This window comes from Equus przewalskii, chromosome 6 (genome assembly GCF_037783145.1).
Source record: "Equus przewalskii isolate Varuska chromosome 6, EquPr2, whole genome shotgun sequence".
In the NCBI taxonomy this organism is placed as follows: domain Eukaryota; kingdom Metazoa; phylum Chordata; class Mammalia; order Perissodactyla; family Equidae; genus Equus; species Equus przewalskii.
Genome location: NC_091836.1, coordinates 70,680,659 through 70,700,077, shown reverse-complemented (window position 1 = coordinate 70,700,077; position 19,419 = coordinate 70,680,659). Strand labels below are relative to the sequence as shown.

General features: G+C 48.5%; 1 protein-coding gene and 1 long non-coding RNA gene across 5 annotated transcripts in view; one reads left to right on the top strand and one right to left on the bottom strand.

Annotated features, from left to right (window-relative positions):
- Positions 1-776: 776 nt before the first annotated feature.
- P2RY2 (purinergic receptor P2Y2) overlaps positions 777-19,419 on the top strand; it is a 35,143-nt gene continuing 16,500 nt past the window's right edge. The window contains exon 1 of one of the 2 annotated variants that reach the window (XM_070624183.1): positions 777-2,380. The gene's annotated coding sequence lies outside the window, so the exon portion shown is untranslated. Of the gene's footprint in view, positions 2,381-19,226; position 19,419 lie in introns of those variants that run through there. The other variant, XM_070624182.1, reaches the window with a different exon arrangement.
- On the bottom strand, positions 5,813-19,324 carry LOC139083964 (uncharacterized). 3 transcript variants are annotated; one of them, XR_011541164.1, is made up of 5 exons: positions 18,955-19,324; positions 17,643-17,941; positions 8,086-8,337; positions 7,503-7,620; positions 5,813-6,950 (listed from the first exon to the last, which is right to left on the bottom strand). It is a non-coding gene; the product is annotated as an uncharacterized lncRNA (long non-coding RNA). The 3 variants fall into 3 exon arrangements; XR_011541163.1 differs by lacking the exon at positions 7,503-7,620; XR_011541162.1 differs by lacking the exons at positions 7,503-7,620; positions 18,955-19,324 and having other exon boundaries at positions 17,643-18,255.

Here is a 19,419-nt window from a genome sequence, read left to right as displayed (position 1 = left end):
TGAGGGGTGGATGTGGCTGCGCCCGGCTGGCCCGGAGGACCAGTCACAGGGCACCGTTCTCTTCCGTCGGAGCATCGGAGGTTGCTGGGGCAATTGCAGTAGGTGATCACAGTCACTCAGCAACGTGAGCAAAGGGGAGTGGCTCTGCCCTATGTGGAGCCCCCTCTGCCTTTCTGCATCTGTTTGCCAGGTCTCCTTCACAGCCACGGTCTGAGACAGTGCAGTGACAGTGACAGGCCGTGTCTACCTACCCATCACCAAGCCCCGACTGAATGAGCAGGGCCCCCACAGACACCACCTCCAATGTCTGGATTACAGAAGAAGAAACCGAGGCTCAGGGAGTTTGGGTGATGTGCCCAGGAGGTTTGGGTGCTAGGAGTTTAGGGTTTAGTCTAAGCCAGGATTTTAACCCAACTTTGTCAAACACTGAGGCTCAAGCATCTGTTACACTGAGCTGCCCTTATCTTTTTGAGTAACCTCCAAAATGTTGCTTATTTTCAGCGCTCAGAAACTCACTCCAGCTTCATCCAGTTGTGATCTTTGCTACTTACGTTGTGGATGCCATCAAGGCTGCTGCTTGTCTGTGAACTCTGCAGCGGCCTTTGCCCAGAAGCAGTAAACTGTGGAAGAAGGGAGGGAAGCAGAAGGCAGGGGTGAGGCTGGCTCCTCCTGGGTTTCACTGGCACTTTCTCTCGGCGCCCCACCCTTCCTCTAGGCTGCAGCCCTGCCCTGCAGTGAGTCATGCAGCTCCCCAGCTCTGCTGGGACTCTGGGCCCTGGGCACACATGCAGCCTTCCTCCTCTGCGGCCCAGGCTCACGCCATCCCCTGAGTCACCCTGGAAGTGCTCTGCTCCCACAGGGTGTCCAACGGCCACAGTCTGGGCCCACCGCTGGACAAGATTCTTTGTGGGTTTGTCGTGCGCCATGTCTCCCCTGCTGGACTGTGAGGGCCTTGAAGACAGGGACCTTTCATTTTCTCATTTGTGTGTTTAATGAGCACCTACTGTGTGCCAGGCACAGTGCTGGGTGCCAGGGTACAACTTGGGCTGATATGCCCTGAGACTTCCGACTGTTCCACCACCCTGGCTTCCCCAGGTTGTACCACCTGCGCCTCCTCACTGTCCTTCGACTAAAGGGCTAATATCTGGAGCTCAGGCCACATCGACCCATGTCTTGGACCTCCTGGACGACCCTGGCCTCTCCGGGTGTGTGCCTGGTACAGCACAAGCCCTCACTGGGGTGGATGTGGGGCAGTTTTAATGACGACTCGTCGATGATGGCCCTGGAAAACTAAAGTACTGTTGGGTGCAGACGCGCATGAGATCTCGAGAGCCGTCCTGCAGCAGCCTCCTCCCCAGGAACCCTCAGAGTCAAGTTTGGTTGTGGGTAAACCCTTTGCTGCCCCTTCCTTTTCTCCCCCGGCTCTAAGATCCAGCCAGTCCTCTCTCTTTACTCTGGTTTCTGTATCACTAATGGATTTGTGACCTTGGTGGCAAGTGCCACTTCTCTGGAGCCTGTGGACTTATCAGCTCCATCCAAGAACCTTGACAGGATCCTGAGACCAGGTATTGTGCTAAGCACGTCACATGAATTATTGCTTCTCATCTCCTCCAACAATCCTAGAAGAGACATTATTATCATAATGTTTATTTTACAGGTGTGGAAACTGAGGGTCACAGGATTTAAGTAAATCAGTAAGTGATGGAGTCAGGATTCATGTCTAGGGTTGTCTATTCCAAACATTCCTCTTAACCTTGGCACTGCCCTACCCTGCATCTGTATTTGAGAAAGACCTCGGGCCAGCCCCAGCGGCCTGGTGATTCAATTCGGCACACTCTGCTTCTGCGGCCCAGGTTCGGTTCCTGGGTATGGACCCACACCACTTGTCCCTTGGTGGCCATGCTGTGGCAGAGGCTCACATACAAAGAGAGGAAGGTTGGGAACAGATGTTAGCTCAGGAAAAAAAAAATCAGATAAAAACAAGGGAAAGACCTCTGTCAAAGGCATCCATGATATCTTCATGTACCAAACAGAGGAATGTTCTCTTCCTCAGCAGAGACGGAAATGACCCCTCGTTAGTGGGCGGGAGCATCTGTGAATGTCATGTTGGATTAAGGTATCATTCTACTGTTGGCTCAGAGCCTGGCCGTCAGGCCTCCAGACTGCACCCGCGGGAAGGCAGTGTGATGTCTCATCTAAAGTTCTTCCTGGTGCCAGTCCCCTGGGGAGGACGTGCGGTCCAGGGCCTGGAGAGAACTGCAGTGGGGTCCTGGGCTACGGAAGAGACACTCTGACTCTCTTAGTCTGGATTTTTAAAGGTACTGGTGTCTACAAGGCAGGAGGAGGCGGTCAGGGGCCTGCACAGCGGGGGTGCGGTCAGGTAAGGCCTTATTTTTCTCCCTGGTGTCAATTAGCACCTGGAGAACCAGGTGACACCTAGTACGCCAAACTGCACTCTGTTCATTTCCTCGTCGTCATGTTTGTCTGAACAGCCTTGTTACAGCCCCTGTAAGGATTTTAAAAGGATGCATTTTTCAGCTAATATTTTAAAATAAATAAGCGTTTTGAAAGAATACTTTTGGGGCCTGCCCGGTGGCGCAGCGGTTAAGTTCACATGTTTCGCTTCGGCGGCCCGGGGTTTGCCGGTTCAGATCCTGGATGCAGACATGGCACCACTTGACAGGCCATGCTGTGGTAGGCGTCCCACATATATAGCAAAGGAAGATGGGCACGGATGTTAGCTCAGGGCCAGTCTTCCTCAGCAAAAAAGAGGAGGATTGGCAGCAGATGTTAGCTCAGGGCTAATCTTCCTCAAAAAACTAAATAAATAAAAAATAAAAGAATACTTTTATGTTGACAGAAACGTTGCAAAGATAGTACAGAGGAGTCTTGTATGCCCCACCCAGCTTCCTCTATGGTAACACCTTATATTTGTCACAACTAATGAACCAATATTGATACATTATTACTAACTAACTAGAGTCCATAGTTTATTTGGATTTCCTAAGCTTTCACTCAGTGTCCTTTTTCTGTCCAGGATACCACGTCACATTTAGTCACCATGACTCCCTCCCCTCTTTCGGATCTGGGACGGTTGCCTGGACTTTCCTTGTTTTTGCTCACCCCGACAGTTTTGAGAAGCATTGGTTAGGTATTTCGTAGACTGTCTCTCGATGTGTTTTTTTCTGATGTTTTTCTCATGATTAGACTGGAGTTGTGAGTTCTTGGGAGTAGGACCACCGAGGTAAAGGGCTGTCCTCACCACGTCAGCTCAAGGGTACGTACTATGAACAGGACCTATCACTGGTGACGTTGACCTTGAGCACGTGGCAAAGGTTAGGTTCGCAGGTTTCTCCCCTGCAAAGTTACTGATGCCTCTGTGTTGTCCCAGCTCAGATCACTAAGACAAGAGGGGCAGCACCCCTGGAAGTCTGCCTGGTGGTAACCACAGTACCCAGTGAGAGAACCACAGTGTGGAAGGTGAATCTCAGAGGGTAGCCGCCTTGCAGCTTCAAAGACTTTAGGCTCTCCCGGCTTCAGCAGGGAGCAGGTCTCATTCATCTCTTTGTCCCTAACACCCAGCACAAGGCTGTCTGTTGAAGGCACTGGACTTTTTTCATTTGCAGAGCCCTTTTTTTTTTTTTTTGAGGAAGATTAGCCCTAAGCTAACATCCACCACCGATTCTTCTCTTTTTGCTGAGCTATCATCCATGCCCATCTTCCTCTATTTCATATGTGAGATGCCTGCTACAGCATGGCTTGATAAGTGGTGTGTAGGTCCACACCTGGGATCCAAACTGGTGAATCCTGGGCCACCGAAGTGGAGCAGGAAACTTAACTGCGGTGCCACTGGGCTGGCCCTGCAGAGGCTATTTTTTTTTTTTTCTAATAGAAGTAAAATTCACTTACTGTGAAATTAACCGCTTAAAAGTGCACAATTTAGAGGCATTTATACATTCACAGTGTTGTGCAACCCCTCCCTCTGACTAGTTCCAAAACATTTTCTTCACCTCAAAAGAAAACCCCATACCCATTGCAGAGTCACTCCCTATTCCCCTCTCCCCTCAGCCCCTGAACCTACTCTGGATGTTTCATATGAACAGAATCGTATAATATGTGACCTTTGCTATCAGGCTGCTTTCACTCAGCATTATGTTTTTGAGGTTCATCTGCATTGTGGCATGTAGCAGAACTCCATTCCTTTTTATGGCTGAGTAATATTCCATTGTATGGATATGTCACAGTTTGTTATCCACTCATCCGCTGATGGACATTTGGGTTGTTTCCACCCTTGGGCTATTGTGAATAGTGCTGCTGTGAACATTCATGTATAAGTATTTGTCTTAGTGCCCGTTTGGAATTCTTTTGTGTGTAGACCTATGCATGATTGGATTTTTAAAGAAGGTGATATTTCTTCACAGGTTTCTCACAAGCAGATTAAATTTATGCAGTGGCTCTGGTTATGGGTCAGGGCCTGTGGAAAGGGGGTCTCTCACTTGGGCCCAGTTCAGGTTATCATCTTATCAATAGGTTGGATAAAGGCATGGCACACATGTATCAAATTTACCCATGACAAGAAGCCAAGGGGGCCGGCCCGGTGGCACAGTGGTTAAGTTCGAATATTCCGCTTCTCAGCGGCCCAGGGTTGGTCGGTTCGAATCCCGGGTGTGCACATGGCACCACTTGGCAAGCCATGCTGTGGCAGGCGTCCCACATATAAAGTGGAGGAAGATGGGCATGGATGTTACCTCAGGGATAATCTCCCTCAAATAAATAAATAAGTAAATAAAAGATTCTAAAAAAAAGAGCTAAAATTCACAATGCAAGTATATAAAGAGAGCAAAATATCAAGTCTTGCAGCGGGTTTCTTCAAATGATTGTCCAAGGACAGGAAGTGGGAGAACTGGTTTACCAACAACGATGCTAAAAGGAGCTCAGAGTTTGAGCTGACCACAAGCTCTACATGAGCCAAGGCAATGGCTACCAAATAAGCAAATGCAAATGCAGGCTGCACTAACAGAGGCATAGTGTCCAGAAGAGAGAAGGTGATTGCCCTACTCTGCTCCACACTCAATCAGATTCACATGAGGCTCTGAGGCCTCTCTGACATTCTGGGGTATACTCTGGGTCCAGAGAAGGTGACTGGACTATAGAGGCTTAAACATCGGGTCACATGACAAGTGGGCAGAGGACACAAAAGGAGGCAGGGTGGCTGGAGCAGAGTCTTTGTTGGCCAGGGTCTGCAGGACTGGTCCCCGGGGAAGCAGGCTTTTTTCCTACAGGGAGTGAGCTCCCTTCCTTTCAGGGTTGAGTGTACAGAACGAGCAGGGGAAGATCCAGAAGGATATCGGTGAGTCCGGGTGACTCAGGGGATCAGGGGACTGTCCTGGGGATTTTCAACTCTGAGAAACGGATTTATCCCTAAATCCCGAGGGGGAGAGGCGGGGCAGAGAGAGGAACCTCCGAACCCCTGTGGTGTTGATTTTATCTCCTCCTCTTCCTTCCCCTCCTTCCTCACCTCCTCTCCTCTTGCTCTCCTCCTCCTCCCTCTCCTGTTTCCTCCAGACTGGCACACAGCACCATCCTGTTCTGGCAAGAGGAGTAAATCCTAACACAAATTGAGGACTTTTGTGAGAATGACGGGCTGAAATCAACAGGGTGGATTTAACTGGCTAGGTTGTAAAAACCCAGGAAAACGCTTGTGCTGTTGTGGTGAATGGAAAAAAGCAGAGTACGCAGTCATGTATACTTTATGACTGGGTTAAAATGCATAGAACACGATGATAGAAAAACACCAAAATCTTAACATCAGTTACCTGCGTGGATCAGAACTGCCAGAATTTTTTATTTTGTGCTTGCTATTTTTCTGTATTTTCCCAAATGTTCCATAATGAAGAGGCATTATTTCTATAGTCAAGAAAAACAAACACCCAACCCTTTGTTGTGGACGAGTTGAACTGGAATAGATGTGGGGTGCCGTGGAAGCAGGGCCTGCAGTTTCCGCCTGACCACTTCCTGCCCTCGGCTGGCTGTGTGGCAAACCCCCTACCCCCACCCCAGCTCCCAGTGGTTCTTATGGTCCCCTGTTCCCAGCAAGCACTTGGGAAACTTGAGCAAACACATGACGTCTTGCTTGAAGAGCCATACAAATAAGTGATCCTACAGTGGGAAGGAGAGCCCAGCTCACTCTCAGGTAGAAAGGACCCGAAGGGCGGGGAGACCACAGGTTGGGCGCGGCCAATGGCGCTGAGCCATCGCCAGGTTGGAGCAGGTTCTCGGATCCCAGTGGTGCTGCCGTCGCCCCTCAGCCTGGACGCACTGCACGTTGGTAGTGAACGTGAGCTGCCAGTGCAGGGGTCTGGAGGAGCCAGGGGCGGTGTACGCAGCTCATGAGGTCTCCAGACATAGCCAGGTGAGAGCCGCGATCCACGGAGCGCTCCCCCACTGCTGCGCTGGGCTGAGCCTGTACACACACATTCAATCCACACATTGGGCCCACCAGCTCAGCATCACAACCCCATTTTACCTACAAGAAAACAGGCTCAGAAAGACTAGGCAGCGAGTCACACGGCGAGGACACAGGAGAGCTGCTCTGAATGACCCTTGCACATGCATCAAGATAGTCTCAGCACTTGGCTTCCTGCTTCGTGCAATGGCCTGTCCCTTGGCCTTTGTGGCCCTGATGTGGCCCCACAGATGGTTTGCTTCTTGCATGTGATGACCTTTGTGGCCTTGGAGAGGGGACCTCCTGCTCACTTCTTCATCCGCAAGGATGGCAAGGGCTGGAGGCGACAGTTGCAGAGACCCCCCACCCCCACCCAAGCCCAGGCTCTGGTGGGCTGTTCTGGGCCCTGAGGGGCAAGTGTGGTCTCTGTGGCCTTGAAGATAGAGAGGAGACCCTCAGGGAAGTCACAGAAGGCAAGGCTCAGGTCCCAGGTTTCGGGAAGCTCCTGTGGCCAAAAGCATTGTGATCAGGGCCTGGACAGCACAGTCGGGACTCTTCAAAAGGGCAGCTGGAGGACACAACCCCCGAGGGCCTTTCTATCCTTCAGATTCTAAGATTCTGAAGTTCCAAGACTCTCAGATACTGACGGGGGCGAGGGGGGGCAGGGTAGTGGGTTGGTGCCTTCTCCGACTTGGTCACATGCTTTCAGAGCCTTAGCCCACCCACTCAGGGTCGTAACCACAGGCATCCCAGCCACATGCCAAGAATGGGACTGGTGTTTCTGTGGCTCTTGGTTGGTCTTTTCCTGAGGGTGGAAGAGACCAGCCTCTGGGGGTCAAGGCACAGCTTTCTCTGAACTGACCCAAGAAACATTTTCCATCACATGCTGGGGGGAAGGCTTGTGTGGGCTGGGCACTGAGCACAGAGAGGTGATCACTCAGTCCTGCCCTCGGGTGATGACAGGCAGACCCACAGCGGGGGGCTCCATGTTAAGGCAGAGGGGCACGTAGGGGATGCAGGAGCCAGAGGAAAGGCCCATAACTCTGGGGACATGTACCAGGCACTTTGCAGGGCTGGTTCTTTCCTCCCTTGGGTTCCAGGAAGACTTCCAGCAACCTGTGGGATCCACGCCGGTGGCCTCAGAACAGCCAGGGATGTGCTGAGTCTGCCGCTGCCTGTGCCCCAAATACACTGAGTCATGGCAGCCCAGCTCTGGGAGCTTGACATCAAGAGAGTCACAGCTGCCTCATGTGGCCCGTTGGGTAACTGAGAAGAGGCTGGCAGTTTGTCGGCATTGAGTAACTACTGGGCTTCCTGAAATTTCAAGTTTCTTTCTAGACCACTCCCCACCTTCCTCTTTTAGGGTCAGGCTGGGGGCTGGGGAGTATCCTCATGCCCACATTCATTTATCTATTCATTCAATAGTCACTTGCTCACCACCTCCCCTTCTCCTGCCTGTCCTGGGCTGGGGGTACTCAGAGAGGCAGCCATGGGGTTCTGCCCTCCTGGGTCCCTGGCTCAGGTAATGGCACCACCATCTAATCCTGCAGCCGAGGCAGAAATCTGGGCATCAGCCTGGCCTCCTCCCTCACGTCCCCACTTCTGTTTTCCTGTATGTCTTATACTTCCCCATCACTCACTTGTCATCTTCTAGACACCTTCCCCTTCTAGACTCAATGAAAGCAGGCAGTGTGTCTTGTTTCCTGCTGTATTCCTGACACCCAGCACAGTGCCTGGCACTTAGTAGGTACTCATTAAACATTGTGGAATGAGGGGCCGGCCCTGCGGCTGAGTAGTTAAGTTCGTGCGCTCTGATGCAGACGCCCAGGGTTTCGCTGGTTCGGATCCTGGGCACGGACATGGCACCACTCGTTAGGCCACACTGAGGCGTACTGGGGGGATTTGGAGAGAAAAAGCAGAAAGAAAAACAAAAGAAGAAGATTAGTAACAGTTGTTAGCTCAGGTACCAATCTTTACAAAAAAACAACCAAAACACATTGTTGAATGAATTAGTAAGTCCCTTTAATTCCATTTCCTTAATATTCCTTGGATCCATCCCCCCTCCCCTACCCCAGCCACAGCCTTTGTTCAGATCTCATCCTCCATCGGAACGATTGAGCAGCCTCCTGATGGCACTGCATGCCTCGTCTCCCTATTCAATTTATTTTCCACACTACAGCCCGAGTTCTCATTCTAAAGAGCCCATCTGCCCTCCTCAGAACCCTTCCTGGCTCCCCATCACTCACAAGAACAAGTCCACACTTCTAGGATGAAAAAAAAGTAATAGCAGGGGGCTGGCCCATGGCGTAGCGGTTAAGTTTGTGCTCTCTGCTTCAGCAACCCGGCGCTCGTGGGTTTGGATCCAGGTGCAGAGGTGGCACTGATCATCAAGCCATGCTGTGGCGGCATCCTCCATAAAATAGAGGAAGACTGTCACAGATCTTAGCTCAGTGACACTCTTCTTCAGGCAAAAAAAGAGGAAGATTGGCAACAGATGTTAGCTCAGAGCTAATCTTCCTCACCAAAAAAAAAAAAAAAAAGTGATAGCAGCTATGACTGATCAGCCCACTCTCCACTCCCTGGGAAAATGACCAGGAAGATACACAAAACTACAAAAACTGGCAGTGATACTATATGAACTAAAGACAAGAGAAGATCACAAGGCAAAATGCAAGGGAGGGATGGTAGTAACTAGGTGGTAGATGTGAACAGATAGAGAAACACGTCCCTATATGACACACCACCTGCTCCTCCCTCTGAAACAGAACAGCGTGTGTCACACTGTGTCATTAACTGACCATGTGCCACCCTTTACTTCAAGCTCCTAAAGGACGAGGACCATACTGAATTTATCTTGGTGTCTCTGGCACCTAGCACAGGACTTGGCACATAGTAGGCACTCAATAAATATTTGTTGAATGAATGAATCAGAGGATTAAGTGAATTATGCAGAACCAGGGGTTCCAAAGTACATGAGACTGACTCATCCCCACTGCCTACTCTTCTCTCGGGGACCCAGGGGCTGTACTGACCGGGTGGACCTTTGGCCACTCCCCAACCAAACAGGATTATCTTCAAAGCCAGTCAGAGTGGTTGAGGGCACGGATTTTTGGGGCCAGAAAGCCTAGGCAGAGTCCTGGCTCCACCAGTCATTAGCTGTGTGAGCTTGGGCAAGTAATCTAACCTCTCTGTGCCTCACCTTGTCATCTGTAAAATAGGGGTAGTAACAGTGCCAATCTTAGAGGGTGCTTGTGAGAACTAAATTTGAGTGCGTGTGTGTAAATTTAGTGTATATATATTTAGTGCATATATATACACACATACACATATGTAAATAATTTTACATATATATATGCTATCCTATATATGATACTATACGTATATATAATGAATGGGATATAACATACATACAGTGCTGTTTAAGTGGCAGCTATTATTAATGATGATGTGGATGACAATTCCCTACTCCACCTCATGAGCTTGGCCCTTTCTGTTTCTACACCATCTGTCTAATGGTGGAATTAAGACTTCGCCATTATTAAGCAATGCAGCATAACATTGAGAGCGTCAGGAGGGGGTGACTGGCCTGGCCTTCTTTCTGCCTGGTCAAGAGAGAGTGACCCCAAAACAATCAACATGGGACCTGAGCAAAGATCCTAGACCCAAGGAAGAAGAAAATTGTTCTAAAGATTCAGATGGAGAGCTTATTATCTATGCAACGATTTTCTATAAGAAACAATAAAAGTCAAAAGTCATCTGTTCGATATTCTCAAAACAAACACACGCACCAAGAAGCTTTGAGAGAGGGGTTGTTTGTTGGGTGCCTCCCAAGTGGCAAAGGCTGTAAATAGGTAGTTCACAGAAATGGAAATGCAAATGGCTCTCGAACACAGGAAAAGACGCTTGTCCCACTCATCAGAGAAATGCAAATCAAAACGACCGGCAAGATGTGACTTTTCACCTATCAGATTGGTAGAAATCACAGTGTGGTATCACAGGAATGTGAGGCCCTTGTGAAATCCATGTTGGGGATTTTAAATCCTTGAGGGGACTTTGCTTTGAAGAATTGGCCCCTGCCTCACCTTCAGCAATGGTGTTCAACTGAGATTCTGCCACTCCAGCTCCAGGGGTGGCCTGGACTGGTTGAAGCCTGCTAAATTTCTCATCATCCAGAGGCGATTATCGAAAATTGCTGGGTGACCTTAGCCGAGCTACTTAGGCACTCTGAGCTCTGTTTCCTCATCTGTAAAGAGCAGATGGTAGTGGAGACTTGCAGAAAGCAAGTCAGCACAATGTTTATCACATACAGTGGTCCCCTCTTACTCTTATCCACAGTCTCACTTTCTATGGGTACCCAAGGTCAAACACGGTCTGAAAATATTAAATGGAAAATTCCAGAAACAAACAATTCATAAGTTTTAAATTGCACACAGTTCTGATTAGCGAGATGAATCTCTTTCTGTCCCACTCCATCCCGCCAGGAGCGTGAATCAACCCTTTGTCCAGTGTATCCACACGGTATACACTCCCTGCCCATTAGTCGCCTGCTAGCCCTCCCTGTTATTCGATCGACTGTTGAGGTATTGCACTGCTTGTATTAAAGCAGCTCTTATTTTTCTTAATAATGGCCCCAAAGCACTAGAGTAGTGATACCAGCAGGTCAGATATGCCAAAGAGAAACTGTGAAGTGCTTCCTTTAAGTGAAAAGGTGAAAGTTCTCGACTTAATAAGGAAAGAAAAAAATTGTATGCTGAGGTTGCTAAGATCTACAGTAACTTTTATTACAGTATATTGTTATAATTGTTCTATTTTATAATTAATTATTACTGTTAATCTCTTACTGTGCCTAATTTATAAATTAAACTTTATCACAGGTATATATGTATAGGAAAAAACATAGCATGTGTAAGGTTTGGTACTATTCTGTTTCAGGCATCCGCTGGGGGTCTTGGAACGTACCCCGAGGATAAGGGGGTCAATAAGTGTACTCAATAAGTGACACCTTTTATTGTCTTTGACAAACGAATACATATGCATTTAGATACGTGTACTTGACTAATCTAATGGCTTTATACAATTACAAACTAGAGCTGCACTTTCTAAATCATAATAGAAGATAAAAACAAGAAAAACCTAGAATGTATAGCAAAGGACAAAAAAACAAAGCAGGAAGGAAGCACAAAAATAAAGTAAAACAAGACTATGTCAGTTAGGAAATAGACGTAAGTAAACTAAGCTATGCTATTGAAGGCAAAGATTCTCACATTCTCACATTTAAAAAGAAAATTCAGGGGCCGGCCCCGTGGCCGAGGGGTTAAGTTCGTGCACTCCACTTCGGTGGCCCAGGGTTTCGACAATTTGAATCCTGAGCATGGACACGGCACCGCTCATCAGACCATGCTGAGGCGCTGTCCCACATGCCACAACTAGAAGGACCCACAGCTAAAAATACACAAGTATGTACCGGGGGGCTTTGGGAGAAAAAAGAAAAATAAAATCTTTAAAAAACAAAACAAAAAAATCCACCAAAATTCAGCTCGACTATATGCTGCTTATCAGAAATACTTAAAATAACACAGAATGTCCAAATGTATTAAAGATGTGCATGTAAAAAACGAGATATAAGAGTACTGAAAGAAAACATGGGAAGAGATCTTGGAGTAGGAAAGGTCTTTCTAATTACGGCTCAAAATTCAGAAGCCATAGAGAGCAGATTGATAAATTCAACCACAGAAAAACAAAAACTTCTACCATTAAAAAAAAGAAAAGCCTAAGTAAAGTCAAAAGACAAATGGTAAACTAGGAAAAATCTTTTTAATTCAGGTAACCAACAGAGGGTTAGATAGTCTTCCTAAAATATAAAAAGCTAATAGGAATCAATAAGCCCAACGACCTAATAGAAAAATGGCTAAAGGATATGATAGAAAAGGAAATGCAAACAGATCTTAAATGGCTCTCTGGTTATGAAAAGATAGGCTCAAAATAAGAGAAATGCAAATTCAAACTACACTGAGACATGATTTTTCACCGGTCGGGTTGGCAAAACTCCCAAAGTTTGCTCTCAGTGTTGGCGAAGCTGTGGGGAAACAGTTCTCTCACCGAGTGCCGACGGGAGGGTTGATCGGTACAGCCCCAAAGACGGGCAATTGGGCAGCAGTTATAAAATTTACAAATGCACAGTCCTTCAGATCTAGTGATAATATTTCTGTGCAATCTCCTACATGAACAAAACGTATGTACACAGTTATTCACGGCAGCATTGTTTGTACTAGCAAAAAACTGGAAATAATGAAAACGTCCAACAGAGGATTAGTTAAATACACTATAGTACACCTACACAATGTGGTGCTGTGCAACCCTAAAAGAATGAGGAAGCTTCCAACTTACCAGTTTGGAAAAATCCCCAAGATACAATTAAGTGATAAAAAGCAAGGTCATGTGTATTGTATGCTACGTTTTTGTGTTTAAAAGAAAAAAGCAGAAATATTTGCATTTGCACAAAGAAGGATACACAGGAAACTAATAAAATCACCTGTGGGAGGTCAGAATTGGCCACCCCAAAATGGGTCGCTTTGGCTTGATTATTTTTAAGGACAGGAGACTCTGAAAGAAACTTTGACCTTCCCCCTAACTGCCTAAAAGAATTTAAGATAGAAGGCCTGGCCCCAGGACAGGCCATCACCATAAATAACTCTGGGTATCAGTAGACTGGGAGGGTCCTCGCTAAGCCCACTCTTATCAAAGTTCTGTCTCTAGGGTCATGTTGTCTGTAATCCGCCCAGCAAACACTTGTTTACCAAATATTCGCTTTTCCATCTCCATGTAAATTGCCTTCCTCTCCTTTGAAGTCCCAAACCACCACCCCAACATCCTCCTTTGTCTTTAGCTAAAGATGGTATTTAAGGTGGCGGCTCTGGCCATTTTGGCGAGTTACTCAGTTTTCCTGGGTTTCTCCCACATATACATGTTATTAAACTTTGTTTGATTTTCTCCTGTTATTCTGTCTCATGTCCATTTAACTCTTGGGCCAACCAAAATGACCTAGAGGGCAGAGGAACTGTCTTCCTCTCCTACACACCCTCCAGCTTAGGGGTGAAGGGAGGAGTAGGAACTGCGTAGATGAACAATGGAGGATAAAGGGAGATTCTTCTCTGTATATCTTTTTTTCCTATATTTTTAATTTTTGAAACATGTAAATATATTACTCATTCCAATTTTTAAGTAAAAAAGTTAATGACACAGAAAATTTACATAAAAAACACAGACAAAGCTATGTTAAGTAAGTGCAAAATAGAGGGTGGTAACAGTGATATAAGAAATAACAGGGGCCGGCCCCATGGCCAAATGGTTAAGTTCACGCACTCCGCTTCAGTGGCCCAAGATTTCCCTGGTTCAGATCCCGGGCAAGGACATGGCACCACTCATCAGGCCATGCTGAGGGTGGCATCCCACATAGCACAACCAGAAGGACTTACAACTAAAAAATATGCAACTATGTACTGGGAGGATTTGGGGAGAGAAGGCAGAAAAAAAAAGATTGGCAACAGTTGTTAGCTCAGGTGCCAATCTTTAAAAAAATAATAATAATAATAAAAATTGAGCCAGCCCTGATGGCTTAGTGGTTAAAACTCAGCACTCTCACTGCTTTGGTGGCCTGGGTTCCCTTCCTAGGTGCAGAACCACACCACCCGTGTGTCAGTTGCCATGCTATGGTGGCAGCTCACATAGAAGAACTGGAAGGACTTACAACTAGGATACACAACCATGCACTGGGGCTTTGGGGAGGAAGGAAAATAAATAAATAAATAAAAGTAAAAATTGCTCCTAAAAGCATTGAATGTGACAAAAGGTGGCTTTTTGCGTGTGTGTGTCTGTGTGAAAAAGACTGGCACTGAGCTAACACCTGTTGCCAATCTTGCTCTTTTTTTTCTTTCCTCCCCAAAGCCCCAGAACATAGCTGTATATCCTAGTTGTATATCCTAGCGGTGTGTAAGTCTACATCCAGGATCTGAACCACTGAACCCTGGGCCACTGAAGCAGAGTGTGGAAACTTAACCACTACACCACCAAGCCGGCCCCAAGAGGTGGATATTTTTATTTATTAAAAATATATAATCCATTGAATAATATTGAATAATAGAGCATCAAAACAGATGAAATACAAATAGAAGTTGATATAAACAAAAAAGTAGTAAGAGAGACATCATTATCAGCCTAATAGGTTATATAGACTAAAAATAAGTATGGATATACATTATTTTAAAATATATGTGTGTATGCATGTATATAGTACAACTAGACTAATAAATATCAAAAGATAGATCCCATAAAAAGAGAACACACATCTCCTTTTAAAAAATTCATGGAACACATAAAAATTAAATTGTAAAAAATAAAATATACACAAACCACAGACTTTAGTTAAACCAATGTTCCCTACATACCTGCAATAAAAGTAGAAATTCATAACGCAAGTTTGAACAATTAAAAGAAACAACACCAAAACCTAAATATTCCCATGAAAAGACTTTTGATTAGGTGAAAGAGAAATTAAAAATTCAACTACCAACTATTTATAAAATAATGATAAAGAAAACTTTACATATCAAAACATACATAATGCAGCCAAAGCTGAATTCAGAGGGAAATCATAGCCTTAAAAGCTTAACATTATTTAAAAGGAATGACAATAAACAAAATAAGCATCCACTTTAATAAGTTTGTAGAAAAAGAACAGAAAAGCTACCCCAAGGTAACTAAGAAGAAGAAAATAATAAACATAAAAGCAGAAATGAATTACTTAGTAAACTATGGAACTGAGAAATAAATTCAAGTGCTTCTTAAACAAGCAGACAAAAAAAATCCATAGTATGGCAGATAAAACCCACCCTGACTTGGCCCTTTTGGTTTATCTATCCCGTGACACAGCCCCCTTGCATGCTCAACTCCTGCCTATGGACCCCTTGCTATCTGAACTCAGAAATCAAATAGATTGAGTCAGACAAAATTTTTGAGAGAAGGCTGACATTGCCAGTTCTCAGCTCTCGTTCTTTGCTTTCCACTGTCATCCACTAATGACGTCTTCCTGCCCTTTGAGGCCCAGCTCAAATGCCCCCTCCACCAGGCAGGCTTTGCGGATCCAAACTACAGCTCAAGTCAGAGTGGGATAAGCACTGCAGGAGACTGGGTGAGTCCAACCTTTACGGCAGAGTGGAGGTTAAATCCAACTATGGGGATGGAAGAAGGCTGCCTGGTGGAGGGGGCATTTGAGCCGGTTCCTGAAGGAGAAAGAGGAGTTCACCCGGCAACGGGAAGGGGAAAGAGCACCTCCAGGAAGAAGGAAGAGCAAACACATTTGTGTGCGAGAAAGGACCCTGTGATTTGGAGAATAGTGGGACATCCCCATATGACTGGGGTGTGGATGGGGATTGGGGACAGATGAGTGTGAAAAGGTCAACGGGGCAGGTCACAAAGGGCCTGAATGACACACTGAGGGGCTTATGCTTCCTCCTCCTATGGGTGATGGAGGGTGGCTGGAAGCTTCCGAGTCAGAGTGTGAAGTCGGGACCGTCAGATGGTGAGTTGCCTGAGCCCCACTCTCTCTGAGGTGGGGGAAAGTAGGGTGGCCAGTGTTATGAGAGAGGAGTCCTTAGGCTGGCAGGCTGCCCAGGAGAAGCTGGAGAGAGGTGGGGTGGGCAGCTGGGGCTCCGGAGGCCTGGGGCTGGGGTAAGGGGCCCAGACCTGAGTCTGTTTCTCCTCCTTGACCCATTTGCTGGTTTCTGCATGCCACCCCACTCCTCCCCATCACAACCAGGGAGGGGCTGGGAGGCAGCTCCTGGCACCTCCAGCAGTCACCATGCGGCTTTTCTATCCACCCATTTGGCCCAGCCCCCGCAGGGGCCTCTGTGGTCAGGTCTTTGTGTCTGCACAGTGGCCCTCTTTGTCCTGAGTAGCCCCCCTGCACCACCCCACTCCTGCCCTTCTCTCTCGCCTGTGTTACAAAAAGCACCAGCTTTGTAGAGAGACAAGCTAGGGCTCTGATCTTGGCTTCCCCCTTTGAGTCTGCGTGAGCCTGAGGAATTCGTTTTGCTTTCTGAGCCTTAGTTTTTGGTCCATGAAAAGGAGCTGTGTGAGGAATCCAATTCCTAGCAAGAACTGGTCTGCTACCCAGTGCTGAGACCTAAATAACAAGTGATGTCTACGGGGACTCCTACCGAAGCCTCATGCTCTTCACGGGACCTCCTACTGACATCTCTAACCTCATCCTCATCACTGCCCGGACAGGTGGCTCTCATCCTCCCATCTGACAGAGGAGGAAACCAAGGCCTGAGGGCAGGGCTGTCTTCATGGGCATGTGACCTGCACAGTTACATAGGGCCCCATGCTTCCAAGGGCCCTGCACTTGATTTAATGCTCTGCTATCCCATCTCGAAATTCTTATTAGTTTTTGAACATTTTCGTTTCACCCTGGGTCCCACAAACTATGCAGCTGGACTTGCTGGTGGGGAGGTGGAACAGAGGCTTGCCCAGGCCTAGACCAGGCTTCCTGTCTCCTGGCTGCCTCCCTGGGTGCCTGCACCCTGGCACGCTAAGAGCCAGAGCTTCTAGGCTGCATTTGGCATCAGAGGCCTGGCCCCTGCCCGGGTAACCTGAGGAGGATGGTTCCCAATTGGTGAGGGAGGCAGGATGGTCCAGGCCAACACAGAAGTCCAGAGAGCAAGCAAGACAAGGCTGCTGGAGCAGGCCCAGCCCTGTGTAACCGGAGCCGCAGTGTGGGTCCCCACGCTACGGCTCAGTCATCACTCCGGGAACTCAGCAGGGCCTTCCTTTCCAGCAAGTCACAGCTCCAGGGCCAGAGGACCCACGCAGACTCACTGCATGATTTTGAACATTCGATTCCCCTTTCCGAGCGTCAGTTTCCCCATTTGTAAAATGGTCTTGATAACACCTACCTCCCAGGGTTCTGGTGAAGATTAGAGACACTTTCACACAATGACTAGCCCAAAGAAGGTAGTCACTAACTAGAGTTCTTAATTCATTTGCTCAGAAATATTCATGGAGGCTGACCAGGTGACAGGGACACTGCTAGGTGCTGGGCATTTAACCGTGAACAGGATGGACCCTAGCCCTGCCCTCAGAGAGATCCCCATTAGAGGGGGTGCAGACATCGATGCTGAAGTGCTGGGCCCTCACTCACCTCCTGCTTGGCACCTGCTGCTTCCTCGCCCTGCAATGCCCCTTCATGCTTCTCTGCCCTTGGCCCTTCTCCATATTGCAAGTCTCTTTCCTCTGCTCCTCAGGCCTCACTGAGTTGCCTGTTGTGGTAGCTCAGACCCTATGTGTCTCCCGGATGCAGTTTTTCTTTGGTTGTGAAGTAAGGGAGCTGGACCGGAGCAGGAGCAGGACGCTGGGCTGGCCCTCCAGTTGGCTGGAGGCTGAGGCAGAGCCTTTGGTCTTCATCTTGGAATCTTCATCAAAGGAATTTTTTCCTGGGGCCTAAACAGCAGTTACAGTGGAGGTCGTTAGGGAGAGGAGAGAGGAGGGGTTGGCCAGGGCCTCCATTGCCCAGGAGGACTTCCCCACACTGGGACCCCAAGGCTTGGACTCCATAAGTAAAGGCCATAGGGATCCCTAGCCCCCTAGAAGCTACATGGACCAGCCAGGACAATAGGCAGAGGAGGCTGGACAAGGGACTTTGTGTCTCCCGGGTGGAGGTCCCTGGGGACTGCAGAGGCAGCTCAGCCACACAAGGGTGTGTGTCCATCTGCTCCCAGTCCTGGCAGGGCTGCAGCCAGCATCCTGCCTGGCCCCAGGCAACTGATGTGGAGCCCAGCAGGACCCAAGGCCCCCAGGGCCCTGAGCAAGCTCCTCGGCCACAGAAACAGGTCTCCTTTGCACTTGTCCAGACACTGACTGTCCAAAGTCCTGGATGAACGGACACTGCTTGGCAGGAGGGTGTGATTGCCTCTATTTTATATAACAGGAGGCCTGAGAGGGACTGGAACTGGGTCAAAGTCTCCCAGAGTGAGTGCTGAAGCTGAGCCAGAACCTACTCTCCTGACTGATGCCTAGAGCAGAATGAGAGAGGGGGCATTCATCCACTCATACATTCAACAAGCACTGAGCAACTCTGGGACCTCTGGGACCACAGTAGGAAGAGGGCAGACCTGGTCTTTGTTCTCCTGGAGCTCACAATCTAGGAAAGGCACAGAGAGAGGCTCCCTGACCCTTGAAGGCCATCAGAGGGGAGTTGACAGCAGAGAAGGGAGTGATGTGTGTGGCTAGTGTAGTCTGAGAAAACAGCTCAAGGGAACCAGCTCAAGACGAGGGTCTAAAAGAGCCGGGTGTTCAGGAAATTTCTAGTGACTCTTTCCGGCTAAGATTAAGCAAGGGGAGCATAGCGGAGGCTCCCCCCGCCCCCCATCCCTTTCCAGAGCTGGAAACAAGCACGACCCTGAACGCCTGGATTTCCATCCTAGGCCAATGGGGAGCACCCCCCGACCCCCTACCCCAGGGTCTCAAGTAACGGAGGCGAGTTCTCAGCGTGGTCCTCTGAGTAGGTTCCTGGGAGAAGAGGGCGTGGGTTCTGGAAACGTCTCGCGGCAGCAGAGACAGGAGTCACACAGGCACCAGACAAACTGCAAAACTTTAGCGTCTCTGAAAATCTCTCCTCATCTCCTGGGAGGGAGGTGGGTGGCCTCCGTCCCGCCAGGCGGTAGGACAGTCGCCCCCAGCCCCTCCGCGGGCAGCGCCAGGGCGGACGCGCTGACCCCGCGGCCGTGTCTCTCGCCCGAGTCCTAGCGAGGGTGGCCTGGTGTCTGTCGCGGCCGGAGCGGGGCGGTGCCAGGGTCCGTCCAGGGTCCGCCCCGCCCCAGGTCTGACCCACGGGTCAGGAGCTAGGCGCGGCGGGCGGGGCTCCAGGCACGTGGGTCCCGCGGCCGCGGCCCAGCGAACGCACGAGCGCCCCGCGGAGG